This window comes from Triturus cristatus, chromosome 1_2, assembly GCF_964204655.1.
Source record: "Triturus cristatus chromosome 1_2, aTriCri1.1, whole genome shotgun sequence".
NCBI classification, from domain to species: domain Eukaryota; kingdom Metazoa; phylum Chordata; class Amphibia; order Caudata; family Salamandridae; genus Triturus; species Triturus cristatus.
The window spans coordinates 1,094,453,481-1,094,468,441 of NC_140580.1; the positions used below are offsets into that span (position 1 = coordinate 1,094,453,481).

At 45.3% G+C, this 14,961-nt stretch overlaps 1 protein-coding gene across 3 annotated transcripts in view; it reads left to right on the forward strand.

The window, feature by feature from the left end:
* Positions 1–14,961, forward strand: part of DAB2IP (DAB2 interacting protein) — a 1,477,580-nt gene that overhangs the window by 218,514 nt on the left and 1,244,105 nt on the right. The gene's annotated exons all lie outside the window — the stretch shown is intronic.

Consider the following 14,961-nt stretch of genomic DNA (forward strand, 5'->3'; position numbering starts at 1 on the left):
TCGAACCTCTGACCTTGCCGTTGCCCGAGCTAAATTTTCCGTGACTTTCTCATGTTCTCCGGAATGCGAGTCCACGTGGCTGCTGACACACTGAGGTGATATTTACAAATTCACAAACACCTAGAAACACTTTTATTACAAGGTTCGCTTTCTCATCAATGTGATGTGTAATTGGGACAAAATGTTTCGTTTACCACTTTGTTTTGCGGTCTGTGAGGTCACAACCCTCTCTATAGGGCCAGGTAGAGTATTTGAAACATTTTTGGCATCTAACACTTTTTGTAACTTTTTTGCTTGCTGATGGCAAGAACTCCTTGGTGGCTCGGGACCCCAGCCTCCATTGACACAAGTAACAAAAGTCCCTGCAGCGCGGTGTTAGTGTTGTGTCATCACAGAGGACGTCCCTGTGTTTATTCCTGTCTGCTCCAGCTGGGAGGGACCACTGAGCGCAGTCGCCTTCTGCGTCCTTTACCAGACAATACTCCTAAAGTGACAGTCTGCAGCCCAGGCTGGGAATTCCTTGTTATTAATTAAACAAGCATTGGCTTAGCCAATAGGTCTCGCTTTTGGGACCTTATAAGTATTTAGTTATGCAGCACAATATCCTTGGTGCAACAACAACTGTTGGATGGCAAAACACTTATAAGGTCCGAAAGGCGAGACCTATTGGCTATGCAAATGCTTGTTGCTGTTTTTGTGGTACTACAATATATAGGAATTTTATTCGTCACAGTTCACAGTTTGGATTAGATCATTGATGACACTATTGTTCATAGGATCACAATGTCTCCAGCGACAACTTCTTGCTGCCCAGGTTGTGCCGAGGGGTTCCTTTTCCGGTGGTTCTGCTGTCCTGATTGAGCCGAATGTCCTGCTGCAGTTGTCTCCTCCCTTTGTGTGGGTGTGGGTGTGGTTGTGGATGTGGTTGGTTGTGTGTGGTTGGTTGTGTGTGTGGTGTTGTGTGTGGTGTTGTGTATGTGGGTGTGTGTGGTTGTGTGTTGTGTTTGTGGGTGTGTGTGGTTGTGGTGTGTGGTTGTGGTTGTGTGTGTGTGCGTGTGTTTGGTTGGGTGTGGTTGTGGGTGTGTGGTTGTATGTGTGGTTGTGGTGTGTGTGTATGTGTGGTTGTGGTTGTGTGTGTGGTTGTGTGTGTGACAGTAATACTAAAAGCATCTCAAAATAAAGGAACGCAAACATCGAGTTTGGAGAGAAAGCACGTTGTAAGTCAAACGGGCACAGCAAAGCATTGACACAACAACAAAAACAAAACAAGATCACTTAGCGAAGACTGAGTGCTAATAATGGATACACACAGCCCATCATCTTAAGAGTTTGATTGCAACGAATGTGCACTCAAATCTGCCCCCTCCTTGTGAGTTGCACCCCATATTTCATGAGTTATAACTGCTGCACCCACCATAGCGCTTTGAGATCTAAAGCGCAACATAGGTCTAATCGACTAAGCAGTCACCAACATGCTGTGCTTTTAAAGAGAATGTGCCAAAAGTTTCCAGCTTCCTCATCATGTCCTCATGAAAGCGCCAACGAAAGGACTCTCTGAATGGTGCAACAGACATGAAGCAGCCGCTGCGATCATAAATAAACACTGTGAACATTGTCCAGTTTCATGGTAACATTTCCTTGATGTTCCTTAAGTCACAAAACCGTAATACTAAAAGCATCTCAAAATAAAGGAACACAAACATCGAGTTTGTGGAAAGAGAAAGCACGTTGAGGCAGCAATGGAAGATACATTTAAGGTGGGCGTGTTATTGCCTGATGGAGATGCACCCACTGGGAGAATCCCAAACGCTTGTAAGCGCGAATGTGGGGGGAGGGGCGGAGACAGGGAGCAAGCAAGAGGAAAGACAGATGGTGCTGAAGGCTGGCGGTTCGCGCGTGCACGCTCGCGTGAATGCAAGCTTGTCGCCAGCCAGCAGCACTTTGAAAACTCACCTACTAAAGTCTCTCCGAGCAGCGCATGCGTGGTGACTCAGCGAGACCTAAAAAGCATGTCTTTGGAGTAATATTTACTCACAGCTTACAGCTCATCGGATCTTCCCCTCAAGTCCAGATTGTTAACAGCAAGAGAGGGGGCTGTTTTTCTCAATGACACCAGAAGGATTGTGGGCGTTCTTGGGGATGGGCTTCAGGCTGCAGTTTTTTCCAGATAATTATTTAATGGTTGTTGAGGTGATAGTTTTATGAAGGAGCGGATGAAGATAATGCAACTACCCTCTTTTGTTGCTACAAAAGCACATATTTTGGTATGTGGCAAGGCTTGTTGACTTTATGTGGGGCAGCACTTGTGAAGTAGATTCACCGGACAAGAATATACAATTGTGCTTGTTAAGGTGCCACCCATTCCTGGAGTAGACAATGATGTGTAGTGTTAGTTCAGTGGTCATTTAATTCATTTATAGCGCTTACAATAGTATTTGTCTATTTAAATATTTGTTCACACCATTGGCTAAGTTTTAGTGGTTAATGAAAAGTTAAGTAGTTCTTAGAAGATATAAATAAACACAGCCAACTCTACCAACTCAGATGGCACCACCACGGTGTGCATCCCACAATATCGTCTCTCTACACTTGGTCACCCAGTACAAATCCGATATACATGAGGTCTATACAGTGCGAGTTGGAAACCACTGCATAGTGTTGGATTACAGCTTGTGTATCGAAGAGTGTAAATCTATGATGGATTTTGCAACCTCCTTGGGATGTTTCCTCACTAATGTTATGGTTTTCTGCAGCTGCCTGTGGCAGATGTTCAATTAGAATGCCCCTATCCTCGAAGCCCCTCCCCTCTAATGTTCCTCTATGGTGCTCAGGCAGTATCGGCCTGAAACTCCTGGCCCTCTCCAGGCCCGGCCCCTTCTACAGGGAAGAGGTTGGCAGGCCTGATACAACTAAGAGGCATATAAACAATGGGGTGACCCTGTGTCCCTCAGAACCTGGGTAGGATTATTATAAGAAAACAGTGGTTCTGTCGGGTATAGGTAAAACAATTGCTTTGTCAAAAAGGACGAGTCAAGGATAAAAGGGAAATCAATCAAGTTGACCACACAATCTTAGAATATAAATCAAAGATCAGGCTTGTTTTGAAGAATATAATGTCATTTTTATATATAAATTACATCATTTATATAGCAGAGCACAAATGACATTGGAAATGCAGGATTACCAAGCTGATAAACTGTAAAGTGAGTCAGTGAATTTGTGACAGAGTGAAATAGGTGACCAAATTGTGCATAATATATACAGTGAACAAATGCAGAACTTTGTTATATGTACAGTATGTGAGGGAAGGGCCAGTATCGAGGGCAAACAATGACACTGTTTCATGGATAAATCAGAAATTATATGAAAAGCAGGTCTCGCACTGGTCCTAGCATTTTCCGTCGACGTTTCAACCCAAAAAGTGCGACTTTGAATCGTCACGCAGGGTCTTCATCAGGACATTAAAATACAGATAGGTAACCTGCAAGAGCAAGTAAAGCGTGTGTCAGATATGTGTTATTATCGTGTGGTTATGTGATCCCGAAAGATACGGGACACCACTCACCTAGCCAGCGGTCTAGGAGGGCCTGGTAAGGAATTGTTCAAAGGCGCAGAGCTCCTCATCAAATGTGGTCTCTGTAAGGCAAAGTACGTGGTGCTATAACTGAACAACATAAGGTCTAGGCCTGTATCGTCGTGAGGCAAAGAGACAATGTATTTGAACAATTATAGAAATTGGGTGAGGGCTGAGAATTAAGGGTAGTGGCCTATAAGTTGGCCGGTTGCAGAGGACATGTAATTCAAACATGTGCATAAGTGGTTGAAAAGGCGGTCAAAAAGGACCAGTTCAAGAATTATCGCTAGATAATCGACCATGTGGGGAGGGGAAAAAAACAGAATTTAAATGTTAGTTCAACCGCTCACCTTAGGGGGCTTAAATCAAATGAGTGAGGACGAATCCGGTGAAAAATCGCGTCGGAGCCGTCTTCTATTTGATTCTGAGAGGATAATTGATGAATCAGAATGGTTCACAGCCGGGCGGGACCGTGGGCACTTATTACAGGGACGAAGTCTTACTTGGGAATGAGAGCGGTAACGATTTACGCTGCAGCAGCTCCTGTCAGAGTCGGGAGAAGCTGCGAATGACAGGCAGGCCGCTACATGAAGGAGAGCCGCGCTGTCCCGTCTGACGTCAACATGGTGACGCGTAGGGGGCGTTGCATAGCAACCAACGGTGCGTCTTGGAATTCCGACCAATGGTGCGCGAGGAGCGCTGCACTCCAGCGGAATCAGAAAAACGTCCCACTTACCTGACGACGATCATGTGTTATGGGGGCGTGGTCTGGCAACCGGGGCCATCTCCCGGAGAGGCGGCCCAGTGGGCGCGGTGTGTGCTATGCCCAGGAAGAATGACACAACTGTCAATCTGTATGATAGTGTAGAGACAGAATGGATCGTATCATGAGCAATTGCAACAGTGGTTCGAAATGAGCGTTTTGCAATTGCTACGGATCATAAGCGAGTCTATCGCTAATCGAAGTCAGCAGAGTGGCGTACGAGTGGGGTTGCGTGGCAACCACAGTAACATCAGTGAGGCGTGTCAGCTAAAATCAAGCGCGCGTTAAGGGGTGTGGGCTGCCAGTACATGTGTTCAACAACAGGGTTGACAGATCAAGTGCTAATGGGCATAGGATCATGCGTAGTCAATTTAACCATTGCGTAGAGAAGCATGAGTGGATCGAAATGTAATAAACACAACAGTCATTATTTACAAAGCATATGCCTTAGGAAGCAAATAAGAAGACATAAATCGAGTTCAAATTAAATAACAATTTGAGATCTGTCTTGGAGTGACAACGCAAAAAATAAAAGTAAGGATACTACAGCACATGAGCCGCATCAGATGCGGAACGCAAGGGGCCCCTATGGTGGACCATTTTCTGGCACTGAGCCATCGACCTGAAGATTTGAAATGGTGGGTGCTAGAGAAGGTCAGTCTCGCGCCAAGAGGGGGATCAATAACTGTGAATCTGAAGAGAAAAGAGTGTAGATGGATTCACTTCCTCAATACTGTCCAGCAAGGACTGAACAGCCTCGAGGAAACATCCAGGGAAATGGGGCAACTATGATACTCCATCTTGCACTCCTTGTTCCACAACCTCAGGCCAATCTGCATTTTGTATACATAATTTGCTTACTTTTTATCCTGTATCTTACCCTGTGATCTGCTGTCACTCCAAGACAGATCTCAAATTGTTATTTAATTTGAACTCGATTTATGTCTTCTTATTTGCTTCCTAAGGCATATGCTTTGTAAATAATGACTGTTGTGTTTATTACATTTCGATCCACTCATGCTTCTCTACGCAATGGTTAAATTGACTACGCATGATCCTATGCCCATTAGCACTTGATCTGTCAACCCTGTTGTTGAACACATGTACTGGCAGCCCACACCCCTTAACGCGCGCTTGATTTCAGCTGACACGCCTCACTGATGTTACTGTGGTTGCCACGCAACCCCACTCGTACGCCACTCTGCTGACTTCGATTAGCGATAGACTCGCTTATGATCCGTAGCAATTGCAAAACGCTCATTTCGAACCACTGTTGCAATTGCTCATGATACGATCCATTCTGTCTCTACACTATCATACAGATTGACAGTTGTGTCATTCTTCCTGGGCATAGCACACACCGCGCCCACTGGGCCGCCTCTCCGGGAGATGGCCCCGGTTGCCAGACCACGCCCCCATAACACATGATCGTCCTTAGGTAAGTGGGACGTTTTTCTGATTCCGCTGGAGTGCAGCGCTCCTCGCGCACCATTGGTCGGAATTCCAAGACGCACCGTTGGTTGCTATGCAACGCCCCCTACGCGTCACCATGTTGACGTCAGACGGGACAGCGCGGCTCTCCTTCATGTAGCGGCCTGCCTGTCATTCGCAGCTTCTCCCGACTCTGACAGGAGCTGCTGCAGCGTAAATCGTTACCGCTCTCATTCCCAAGTAAGACTTCGTCCCTGTAATAAGTGCCCACGGTCCCGCCCGGCTGTGAACCATTCTGATTCATCAATTATCCTCTCAGAATCAAATAGAAGACGGCTCCGACGCGATTTTTCACCGGATTCGTCCTCACTCATTTGATTTAAGCCCCCTAAGGTGAGCGGTTGAACTAACATTTAAATTCAGTTTTTTTCCCCTCCCCACATGGTCGATTATCTAGCGATAATTCTTGAACTGGTCCTTTTTGACCGCCTTTTCAACCACTTATGCACATGTTTGAATTACATGTCCTCTGCAACCGGCCAACTTATAGGCCACTACCCTTAATTCTCAGCCCTCACCCAATTTCTATAATTGTTCAAATACATTGTCTCTTTGCCTCACGACGATACAGGCCTAGACCTTATGTTGTTCAGTTATAGCACCACGTACTTTGCCTTACAGAGACCACATTTGATGAGGAGCTCTGCGCCTTTGAACAATTCCTTACCAGGCCCTCCTAGACCGCTGGCTAGGTGAGTGGTGTCCCGTATCTTTCGGGATCACATAACCACACGATAATAACACATATCTGACACACGCTTTACTTGCTCTTGCAGGTTACCTATCTGTATTTTAATGTCCTGATGAAGACCCTGCGTGACGATTCAAAGTCGCACTTTTTGGGTTGAAACGTCGACGGAAAATGCTAGGACCAGTGCGAGACCTGCTTTTCATATAATTTCTGATTTATCCATGAAACAGTGTCATTGTTTGCCCTCGATACTGGCCCTTCCCTCACATACTGTACATATAACAAAGTTCTGCATTTGTTCACTGTATATATTATGCACAATTTGGTCACCTATTTCACTCTGTCACAAATTCACTGATTCACTTTACAGTTTATCAGCTTGGTAATCCTGCATTTCCAATGTCATTTGTGCTCTGCTATATAAATGATGTAATTTATATATAAAAATGACATTATATTCTTCAAAACAAGCCTGATCTTTGATTTATATTCTAAGATTGTGTGGTCAACTTGATTGATTTCCCTTTTATCCTTGACTCGTCCTTTTTGACAAAGCAATTGTTTTACCTATACCCGACAGAACCACTGTTTTCTTATAACAACTAAGAGGCAGCCATAGTGTAAAAAGACTAGTGCGGAGCCAGAGACGCGATGGAGGGAAAAGTCTACACTACAGATTAGAGCCCAGCAATGCTTGTCGAAGGTAGCACGGGTACTCCTGGGCCTGTGGTATGTTACTTCCACGGGTAGCATGTGGGTTTCTAAGTGGGACCTTTACATGGGAAACAATAGCATGTTCAAGCACAGCCATATTAACACTCATGGAATGTAGGACGCCCATGGGGCCTCACATGAGATGGCAAGGATTTGATGTTGTTGTAGGAGCCTGCCAGTCAACACAAAATCAAACCAACCTTCAAACAACAGTGAACAGCTGGACCCCAGGTACTAGACAACCGCCAGCGTATGCTTCCTTCCAGACATCTTGGAAAGTGGAAAGGCCGATTGGGCAGAGGTGCGTTTGACGCATGTGTGTCTTTAGTAGTAGCAGTGTGAATGTGGGGGGTGTATCTGGAAGATGCGAGGAGGTATAAGCGGTTAGGCTCAAAGGTCATTCGTCGAGATTTCCTAAACTGAACTGTTTAATTGTTTTGCAGAAGAGGTTTAGATGGAGGTTGATAAACCGCATATTTCACATTCCCAGGACACATTATTACCATGTGGTTAAAGTCCTCATTTAGGTCAAACAAGAGGAGACGGGGCTAAGTCAGCTCCACCCAGCTGACCCCCCCCACCCCCCCCCGCAGTTGTGTTGTTGTATTGTAGAATCAGCATACCGTGAAATCTCAAATGTCATGCAGAAGAAGCCTAAAGTTTAAATTTTGCCCTCCAAATTTACGAAAGCATTCACATTTTTAAATCGTATGCTCTGTTAAAACTCATCATGCCATTGGCGTCTATGGTAAACATTATCTTACGCATACAGCATTAAAAACGAAGGGTGTTGGCCGACACCTGTAGAGAGATGCATTCTGGGATGGGTAAAAGGTGCAAGAACGCCATGATTTGCACATGTAGAGAGGAGCTGCCTTTGGTGGACTGTTAGCGTTCATGCAGGAGGTCAGCCAAGTCTGAATCCAGGACCCACTGGCAGTGCCATCTGTGCAAGCTCACTGGGTTGAGTGCTTTAAATTATTATCACTCATTTTATATACATTTACAATGGTTCGCTGATAAATATTCGGATAACATTTCTATGACTGGAAGCAGAGAAGATACATGGCTCAGCTGGAATTGGCCGAAATTCACAACTGGGAGCTGGCCATGTGTGATGGCGCCATCTAAACAAAGTGACATGTTAAATGCAATCATTTCATTGGAGCATGGTCCCAGGGGTGATGAGACGAGCAGGATTGACACAGTCCAACTAAGGAAAGGGGGATCAAAGGCACCTTCTTTCCCATCCCAGTTTGCCTCCTTCCCTGCTTCTCTGGCTAAGGCCAATGATGCAACAGCCTGACATACTTACAGGCAGTGCGGTGTGCGGAAGATGCTAGGTGCAGAATTAAAGCGGTGCTCGCTCAGTCCTTGGACTGGATCATGCATCTGATAACTGCAATGTAATCAAATGTATGATATTTTATTTGGGAACTGTATCTAACCAATGATGTTTTATAGTGTCTCCATCTCCTTCCCATCAAGCTGCATTTGTTTTAGTCTCACTCCCTGTCCCCAATGCATCACCCACCACTTTTGCCAGGTCCTCTTCTGCGACTGAAATGATAGCACCTTCTCTCTGATCCCCATCTGCCCTACCGTTATCGGCCACTTTTATCTTTGTCCACGTTTACCACCCACACTGTTTACTGTTCTTTCACCCGTTGACATCTCTCAGCCCGACACCCTGCAAACTTTGTCCCAGTCCTGAATGCCTAGCTCTGTTAAGTTCCCTCTTTATCCCATTTCCCATATCACACATCTTCAACCTCATTACTGTGTCCCGAAAAGCAATCTTTCTCGCTTTAGCTACTGTCTATTGGTAAAAGATCCTTTTGTCAATAGGACCAAGACAAAGTGTGCATCTGTCTGCCCCATTGCTTAATATTTTAATGCTAGCTCTGATTTCAAGTCCTCCCCTTTCATCTCAGCCCCTTGTTTCTCTCAGCCGCCTACCATCTTTCCGTCCACTGGTCCACCATTGCCACTACATCCATGCCTGTTTCTTCTATTACAGTATCAACAACACTTGGTCCTGACGTGTATGATCACCCACACCAAAAGAGTGTGGGACTGAGGAAATTAATTCAAATGGTTATACAGAGAGTTGTCCTATGGGTTGATTAGAGGACACTAGAAGAAGGCCAATGACAAAACAATTTAGTAAGACATTTTTTTTTTTTATATTATTTTTTGAATAAGCGATAATCAATCATTGCGACAATAAACGGTTGTCAGAAAAGGGTGAAGAAAAAGTGCTCGTGTGAAGAGAATGTGAAAATATTATGAAATAATCGAAAAAATAGTAAACAACAATTGCATCCTAGTTTATGGCCTGTAATATTACCCCCTGACCCGTGCTCAGAGGTCATTTATGGAATGACATAGTAGAGTGACAATGTATACAGGCCCAACATTGGTTCGGCAGATTATGGACCTATTACAACCAATGTTGTGTATAAACTTGGAGACAATTGTTGTTTACTATTTTGTTCGATTATTTCTTTATCTTTTCACGTTAAAAAAACATAAAAGAAAGATTTTTATTTTTACTAAATTGTTTTGTCATTGGTCTTTCTCTCGTGGCCTCTAATCAATGCATAGGACACCTCTCTGTATAACTATTTGAATTAATTTACCCAGTCCCACACTCTTGGGGTGGGTCATCATATATGTCAGGACCAAGTGTTGATACTGTACAGATTCCAAGGTCCTTAGAGGTTCTTTGGGAGAACCACATTCGTTTTTAATGTTTCTTCTATTAAGCATCAAGCTCTTTATATCACCTTTCAGTAAACAGACCAATCTTCCCATAATAGCCCTATTTATCAATCAATCATGATTTATAAAGCGCGGCTAATCATCAGATAGGTTATCCAGGCACTTGCAGGTCCCAGAAGCTTATTTGAACAGCCAGGTCTTGAGGGCCATTTGAAGGTTGGTGGAAGTTCAGGCGGTGGTTAATATATGCGGGTCCTTGGTTGTGTAGAGCCTTGTGTGCATGGATCAGCTGCTTGAATTGGCATCTTCTGTACGGGCAGCCAGTGAAGTTGCTGGAGGTGGAGTGTGATGTGGGTTCTTCGGGAAAGGCCAAGGATGAATCTGCATGTGGGATTCTGTATGCTCTGAAGTCTTTGTAGGATGTGTGCAGCGATTCCTACATGGAGGGCATTGCCGTAGTCCACTTGCCTGGGCGTAGTCCACTCAGTGCGTTTCGACTGTAGAGGTAACCACGACGATCTTATGCAGCATGCGCAGAGTAATAAGCATGGTGAGCTTGTTTTCAATGATGATTCTGAGGTTTCTGATGTGGTCGGATGGAAAGGGTGAGGGTCCTAGGTCTGATGGCCCAAAGGAGTCGTTCAATGTGTTGCTGCAGTTGCCAAAGATCAGTCCTTCAATCTTGTCTGTGTTCAGCTGCAGGCATCCAGTAGGAGACATTTATCATGCATCTGTGGAAGTTGGTTCAGGTGCTGCTCAGGTTGACGGTGAGTGAGAGGATGAGTTGGGTGTCGTCTGCGTAGGAAATTATGTTGAGACCATTGGATGTGATGATGTTGGCCTGCGGGGTCATATATGCATTGAAGAGTGTGGGGCTGAGGGATGAGCCCTGGGGGACACCACAGGTGATCTCCTTGGGTTCGGAGCTGAAAAGTGTGAGATGGATCTTCTGGGTTTTTCCAGCAAGGAAGGAGTTGATCCATCTGAGCACGTCCCCTTGGATGCTGATGTCGTGGAGGCTTTCGATCAGTGTGTGGTAGAATACAGTGTTGAAGGCTGCCAAGAGGTCAAGGAGGATCAAAAACTCAGTTTCTCCTCGGTCAAGGAGGGTTCGAATGACGTCGGGGGCTGCGATCAGGGCGGTTTCGGGTAGTGTTTGCTGTGGAAGCCCGATCGGGAGGCGTGGAGTAGCTGGTTCTGCTCCAGGTGTTTCATTAGTTGATTGTTGATGATCTTTTCCAGTATCTTCGCTGGGAACGGGAGCAGGGAGATTGGCCTGTAGTTTTTGAGTTTGCTGGGGTCGGCAGAGGGTTTTTTGAGCAATGGTCTGACTTAAGCGTGTTTCCAGGCTTTGGGAAATGTTTCACTGGTGATAGAGGTGTTGAGTAGTCTGGCGAGTTCCTGGCTGATCCTTCGGTTTCCAAGATTGAAGATGTGCTGCAGGCATTAGTCTGTGGGTGCTCCTGAGTGGATGGATTTCATGGTGGAGTTGGTGTCCTGGGTTAACAGTATCTTCCAGGTGGCCAGTGTGTGGTTCGAGTCGGTTACAGTGGTGCCGTATCTGTCGGAAGTCCGTAGGTGTGGGTTGGGGTTCAAAGTTTCTGTATATGGTTGCGATCTTGTTTTGGAAGAAGTGGGCGAGGTTGTCGCACAGCTCCTGTGAGGGTATGATATTGTTTTTGCTGGCATTCGGGTTGGAGAATTCCTTAACGATGTTGAAATGTTTCTTGCTGTTGGCGATGGTCCCGATGCGTGTGGCAAGAACACAATGACTTGGAAGCTCTGAAGCACATGGCCCCATCAACCATGTGTGAACCCATGCTTTGCTTGCATATAAATATCTCTTTTAATAATTAGCACTGCCTTGTGCTCTTCAATAAAAAAAATCATGTTTAATTTCATGTCTTGATGTACATTTATCCTCTTAACAATCATGATTATTTCTGATATTGACCAATCTACACAACCAGTCGCCTTCCTTAAACACCCTGGATTGTCAGCCCGTCACACAGACAGTAAAAGTAGCCTTTTCCTGAGAAATGGGTCCCTCTGTCTCTGTCCAGTGATTGCCCATATTCTGATGCACCTATTTGAAACTCACGAGGAATTGCCCTGCCAAATAAAGTTTTACCTAACATCCTTGAACTTGCCTTGAAATGAGCAAAGGTGCTGAGTTTAGAAGAACACGTGCTATTGTAATCGATTCTCCACCTGTCTTCCTGGATCCCAGCATGAATAGATTATTCAAATGGAGCAATGACCTTATGCTACTGGGCTGTCCTGCAAATGCATTTTCCGTACTTGGGCTGTTTGTTTATCCCGTCTGTAGAGGATGTGTTCATCGATTGTCGGACCTGCAGCGTAGCGCCCCCCACCGGCCCAAGGGAGGTATGGTGCAGAGAAGCCAGTTTGCCCACATTTTCATTTTATTCACTGATAGGTTCAAATCAAACTCGGCTTGCGCTGGGCATCCCTCACATATGTATGCGTCATACCTTTGGGTCTCGTGAAAAGGTAATGGTTTCTGCAGGCCCTAGGGTCAAATATCGAAAGGACTCTGGGGCAGCTACCTCTACTTCCTCCTCCAGCGGGGAGCAGCGTGGATCCTTCTTCACTAGATGGGTTGTGCACAGTCTGTCAACCCTGCATCAACCCTCTCCAAATGTATTGTAGCACAGACCCTTCTAGTGGTTTACTTTTCATAGGAAAGTTCAGGGACAGTCTGCATTGTCTGTACACTGTCCAATGTTGATGCTCCACAGTCATGTTATCTTGTATCTGATGGCTATAACGGTAGATCGTGTTACTTTGTAAATGCATGCACCTCTATTTTACAGAACTACTGTTCAATCAGTGGGAGGTCATATGGACACATTTAGAAGTAGTGATAACCTTGCTTTTGCATACAGCTAAATATTGAATTGCTTAACTGCTTGAAGAGAAAAAACGAAAGACAATGATCCAAGGTGGCACCCATGTGATCTCTTCAGACGTGTCCGAGTCAGGCCAGCTGACTGGACTCTGCTTCCGAGCCCTGCATGGAAGCACCGAACTCTATGGAGAGGGGAGGCTTGGAAGGAATGTGTCCTATGTCTATGGCCAAATGTGGCCAACCAAGGCAGTGGGTTTCTCTCCGAATTAGAAAGCTACGAGAAATGTGTACATTTGTGCAAACTCGTCATGGCTTCCAAGTGGCAATGCAACAGCCCCAACCCTGCGGGCATCTGCTCTTAGTACGCAAGGCATGATATATCTGCAACACCTTAAAAGGCATGATATAAGATTCGCAGTATCGTACTGTATAATATGTACAATTTTAGCAGTGAGGGGAAAAGTACGAGTTAATGCAATGATTAATATTTGCAAATTTTAATTCTCTGGATTTTACCGGATTTTAAATGTGAGTTGACCTGGTTTTAAATATTTTTCCTGAGCTAATAGGATCAGCGAGAAAGGGATTCCATCTTTCTTCACAGAACTAACTACGAAGAGAAATAGCAGCTTTATTCAAGGAAGAGCAATTTTAAAATGAAATAAGGATAGAAAGTTTTTCCCTTAGAAGCGAACCAAGTAAGTAGAGGGAGGGGACAGAGGTCGCCCCTTTCTTGACAATAAGAAATATAGAGGGACCTGCCTCTTCCACGACTAGACAAGCAATATCAACAAGACGCAGAGAACTGTTCTTTTCCAGGAAAATGTCTGAGAATACCAGGCAAGGCGAGGAAATGTACCCTTTCCGTCGAGAACACTGAAATGTCAAATGCAGGGAGACGCCAGGCAAAGTCAGGAAGGAGGAGAAAGAGCCCCACTCCTCCAGGGCACGTCCAAGCAAAGCCATTGAAAGTTATAAAGGCTGCCCCTCCAATGCCTACCAATCCAAACAAGAAACACAGGATCGCCCTCTTCCAACAGTGCACAAATGATGCCAATTCAGACAAGAATACACTTCTTTCTTGTAGCAGAGCCCTATTAATACCACACAAGAGCAGAAGGAGCTGCCATGTTCCAAGAGACGCCCATCAATTCCAAGTAGTAGCAGAAAGATCTGCGAATATGTGCCAAGTAAAACCAGAAGGCGCTGTCCTGTTCCATGGGGTGCCTAGTTCAGACCAATGAAGGGAAGGAGATGTCCTGTTCCAAGAGACGCCCATCAATTCCAAGTAGTAGCAGAAAGATCTGCCATATTCCGGGCTGCGAATATGTGCCAAGTAAAACCAGAAGGCACTGTCATGTTCCATGGGGTGCCTAGTTCATACCAAGGAAGAGGGGAAGGAGATGCCCTGTTCTAGGGTTGTGAAGTTGCTATCATGTCAGCGCAGAAAGGCATGGCCTACTCCTGCAGCACACAAGAAAAGAAAGAGCTGCCCCCTTCCTGATGATGCATGTTACTACTAACTATGAGTAGAAAGAGCTGCCCTCTTCCAAATGATGCACGTTACTACTAACTAGGAGTAGAAAGTGCTGCCTTCTTCCAGATGATGCATCCTACTACTATGAGCAGAAAGAGCTGCCCTCTTCCAGATGATGCACGTTACTACTAACTATGAGTAGAAAGAGCTGCCCTCTTCCAGATGATACATCCTACTCCTATGAGCAGAAAGAGCCGCCCTCTTCCAGATGATGCATCCTACTACCATGAGCAGAAAGAGCTGCCCTTGTCCAGATGATGCATCCTACTACAATGAGCAGAAAGAGCCGCCCTCTTCCAGATGATGCATCCTACTACCATGAGCAGAAAGAGCCGCCCTCTTCCAGATGATGCATCCTACTACCATGAGCAGAAAGAGCTGCCCTCATCCAGATGATGCACGTTTCTACTATGAGCAGAAAGTGCTGTCCTCTCCCAGATGATGCACGTTACTACTATGAGCAGAAAGTGCTGCCCTCTTCCAGATGATGTCGGTTACTACTAACTACGAGCAGAAAGAGCTGCCTTCTTCCAGATGATGCATCCTACTACCATGAGCAGAAAGAGCTGTTCCAGATGATGCATCTTACTACTAG